We start from the raw sequence: 4,511 nt of genomic DNA on the forward strand, positions 1-4,511 counted from the left end.
TATCTCTCTCAATTTCCCTCCTTTTTTATAATTAATCTGACGTAGCAGTTGAGCTTCTGGCAGAACAATTTGTCTACCTATCATACAGTTAAGCAAACAGTTTAGGAAAAATGGTGCTAATGGCTATGGCCCCACTGAGATGATGCTAATCATACTGTCCGAGTGGGGGGCTTAAAGGCGCGAATCACACATATCCATTCTCGTAAGCTGTTCACGACTTTTCTTAGCTCAGCTCTTCTGCAGTTCTTTGTATTTGGAGGAGTCCAATGCGTTAGTCACACGTTTCTTACAAACTGAAAAACAACAGAAAAACACTTTAAGGCATACATATATTAATAATCCTAGGCTGACTATTTTCAGAAGGAACATCAAAATTCCCACAATCCATCCTTTTATCCCACTAAACCAGTTAGCTGGATTGAGCCAGGAAAACCATCCATTTGTGGAAATGTCATATTCAGGGTCATTGTGTTTTTTTCCTGAATTCTTCCTTTAATTCCTTTATTTTATCTAAATGTTCCTCTATGGCTTCTTCTATAGAGTCAGTTCTTTTGAGGTATTTACAACAGGATTCTGCTACTACCATGCACATTCCTCCTTCTTTCGCTGTCAGGTAATCCAATACCATTCTATGTGCCTGTGCTTCCCTCTTTATCATTTTTACATCATCTAGTACCAATCTAAATGTCTCATCATACATTTGGGTTACATTGTCTAGCAGTTTTGCTAGGGCTTCTATGTTATGTGCATTCTGTACTGTACCTCCTGCTAGTGCTAAGCCCATTTTCTTATACCATGGAATGAATATTAAGTCATGTGCATGTGTATTACTTTTCTTTATACTATGTCGGGCTAGTTGGTGAGTATGTTGGGCAGCTTGCACCTGTTCTACAGAATACTCCTTCTGAACTCGCACTGCAGGAATGACTCGTCCTATAGTGCTCATGCCTGAAGCCCCATAAGGTATACACTTATAAGCACATCTCCCACACAGAAAATACAACCCTTTTTCTAGGATATATGTATATCCTCTAACTACTCCATATGCCACCTGAAGCACACTTGAATCTCTGGTGTTTCGGTCTATTCCGCGATATTCACTTGTGTTCTGGGAGTATGGGCCTAGTATGTCTCGATTGTTTATACATGAATCATTTGCTCTGAATCACTCCCATATAATTGCATTGGTTTGATTAATCTGTACTTTAATTTCTCGGTGTACTTCCAATTGTCCTTTCTCACACCATCCTAGATAATATCCTTTGTTATGAGTGGAATTTGTTGTGAAATTTACTTGGGCCTGTGAACATTTTACCAGTCCTACTCATGCCTGAGTAGGAGTTAATACGAACCTATCTGGACAGATTTGTTTCGTTGTGACTGGAGGTGCTTCTATACAGAATTGTGGATATCCAATGGTATATGCTGTCATAAGTGAGACAGGAGTCTCTGCCATCATTTTATTATATGTGCTGCCCAAACTATAATTAAGTTTCTTAAGCTCTAATAAGGTTAGTGGTACTGCTACCCAATGCATGGACCTAGCACTGACGGGGGCATGTGTGCATATCCAACAATCAGTCAAATTCAATGCTCGGGCTACCATCATGTGGGACTGTATAACTGAGTTGGGCCACACTGCAACGTCCCTTTTTCCTCTTGTCAAGGTATGATTAGTTTGAGTAAAATTATTTTGTTCCTCAGCTTCTATTATCATTATTTCAAAGAAATATGCATAGGTGAGCACTATAAAGAGGCTTATACACATAATGCATTCCCACACACCTCTATCTGGATTAGGACCCATTAATTCCTTCCATATGATCATACTTTTAAATATCAAACTTAACTTTAGCAAGTTTGCAATGTGACGCGTGGATCCAAGTCTCTCTCCCTTTGACTTACACCGATGTTGGAGTGGTCAGTAACACTTGGTATGGCCCATCATATCTGGGTTCCTGCCTTGGAATCTGGGAGAGAGGCGAAAGCTAGAGAATGCAGAGAGGTGAGTTTTTCAGTTAAAGCTTTTACATATGCAGTTAAGTCGGCATGTTTATGTTGCATTTCTTGTGGATAATAACATACTATCTTAGGGATAATCCCAAACAAAATTTCATATGGAGACAGCCCTGTGGCTTTAGCAGGGGTGGTTCTTATACTAAACAGAGCTATTGGTAAACATTCTAACCAATTTTTCCCTGTCTCTTGTGCTGCTTTTAATATCTTAAGCTTAAGAGTTCCATTGAATTTCTCTACTAGGGCAATAGCCTGTGGATTGTAGGGCGTGTAAAAGGCTTGTTGAATCCCCAAATCTTCCATGATATGAGTCATTACTTCTCCTGTGAAGTGTGTCTCTATCTGATTCAATTACCTCTGGTACTCCATACCTACAGATGATTTCTGAGAGGAGTTTTTTGCTGTATTCCTTGCAGTTGCTTTGGCCACTGGCCAGGCCTCGATCCATTTTGTGAAGGTGTCTAAACAGACCAATGAATATTCATAAATCCCAACTTTGGGCATCTGGATATTGTCAATTTGCAGTCTCTGGAAAGGAAATAACTTTTTGGAATAGCTCCCATGGTAGTCTTTACCTTTTGTCCTATGTTGGAGATCCCACAGATCCAGCAGGCCTGTATAAACCATGCAGCTGCAGGGAAGAATCCTGGACCTATCCATCTTTCCTTTACCAGTTTTCCCATTTGGTCTTTTCCTATATGTGTGAGACCATGAGTAACTTGACACATGGGTTGGTACAATGCCCTTGGTAGGCATAATAGGTTACCTGCTTTCCATAGTCCTGTGAGTTCCTCCTTGCAGGCTCCTTTCCTTTCCCATGATAATTTTTCTTCTGGTCCTGCTTGTTCTTGGAGTTTTTGTAAGTCTCGAAAATCTGGCATTGTTGTTATACCTTCAGTTTGTGTGACATATGCTGTTATGTTTCTGTAAGGCTGTTTAGCTGTTTGTTTTGCTGCTCTATCTGCTGTGCAATTCCCTTTGGTTATGCTGGTCTGATTTCTGGTGTGTGCTTGAACTTTAATAATAGCTACTTTATGGGGTAGTTCAAGTGCTTGAAAAAGTTGTTTTATAAGTTCTGCATGCTGTACTTGTTTGCCTGTCACTGTTTTAAAGTCTCTGCTTTTCAATATGTTTCTGTAATCCTGTGCAACCCCCCAAGCATATCTTGAATCTGTACAGATGTTGGCTGTAGCTTTTTCTGCATGTTCTAGAGCCTTTGTGAGAGCTACTATTTCTGCTGCTTGTGCTGATAGATGTGAGGGTAGTGGTCCTGCTTCTATGATGTTATCTTGTGTGGTTACAGCATATCCTGTGTAAGGTGTCCCATTGTCATAATATCTAGAGCCATCTACAAACAGTTCATAGTGTGAATTTGGGAGAGCAGTGTCTGTAACATGTGGTAAAGGTGAGGTTTCTTGATCCATAAGGGCCAGACAATCATGACAGTCAAAATTTTTTGAATTGTATATTTTGTCATCCCTTACTTCATCATTCTGCTCTTCATGCTGCAGGCATGTAAGTCTGGATAGACTATATTTCTCCCTCCTCTTGAATCTAGTGATTCATGATCTTCTTGTTGCTTGAGTAAGCTTGGAAGGAGAGTGGCTGGGTTGAGGGTAGTACATCTTCTTATAGTTACAGTAGTTGCACTGAGTAATGCCACTTCATATTTGGTTAGCCTTGCTGCTGAAAGGTGTTTGGTTCTGGCTTGTTGAAGTATTTCTGTTACTGCATGGGGTACTTGAATAGTTAACGGATGATCAAGTACAATGTCTGTGCTTTTGTCTTTTAAGACTGCTGCTGCTACTGCTCTGATGCAAGTAGGTGCCCCTTGGATAATGTTGTCTAACTTGCTGGAGTAGTAGGCCACTGGTCGTTGCTTCAGTCCATGTTTTTGGGTGAGCACTCCTAGTGAATGGCCTTTTTCTTTGTGGCAGTAGAGGGTGAAGGGTTTACTGTAATCAGGTAAGCCTAGGGCCGGGAAAGTGGTGACAGCTGCTTTGAGTTGCATCACTGCTTCCTCCATCTGCTGGGGAGTGGGATATGGGCCCTCCTTTTTGGTGCTGTCATACAGGGTCTGCATGAATACCAAGGATAGGGGGACCCATTCCCAGCAATATCCCAAGAGGCCCAAAAAAGACCGGACTTGTTTTATAGTCTTTGGTACCTTTACTTGTAATATCAGCTTCTTCCTTTCCTCTGTTGGATGGCTTGTGCCGTGTGAGATGCAATGTCCTAGAAAGATCACTTTCTGTTTTGCTAGTTGTAGTTTTTATTTGGATACTCTGCAGCTTTTTTCCTCCAGGAACTTTAACAATGATACAGTCTCTTCTTGGCACTTGCTTTCAGATGTGGTAGCTAGCAGCAAATAATCAACATACTGGATGAGTTGAGTTTCATCTGAAAATAAAGGTCTCCATGCTTGAAGTATTGTGAACATAGCTTCAGAAAAACCACTTGGTGAAGTGGCAATGTTGTCCAGCAATACTGTTTTC

General features: G+C 40.8%; 1 pseudogene; it reads right to left on the bottom strand.

Annotated features, from left to right (window-relative positions):
- Nucleotides 1-228: 228 nt before the first annotated feature.
- On the bottom strand, nucleotides 229-4,099 carry LOC148532131 (uncharacterized; annotated as a pseudogene).
- Between the last annotated feature and the right edge of the window lie 412 nt (nucleotides 4,100-4,511).

Source organism: Taudactylus pleione, unplaced genomic scaffold (assembly GCF_031769625.1).
Source record: "Taudactylus pleione unplaced genomic scaffold, aTauple2 ptg000083l, whole genome shotgun sequence".
NCBI classification, from domain to species: Eukaryota; Metazoa; Chordata; class Amphibia; order Anura; family Myobatrachidae; genus Taudactylus; species Taudactylus pleione.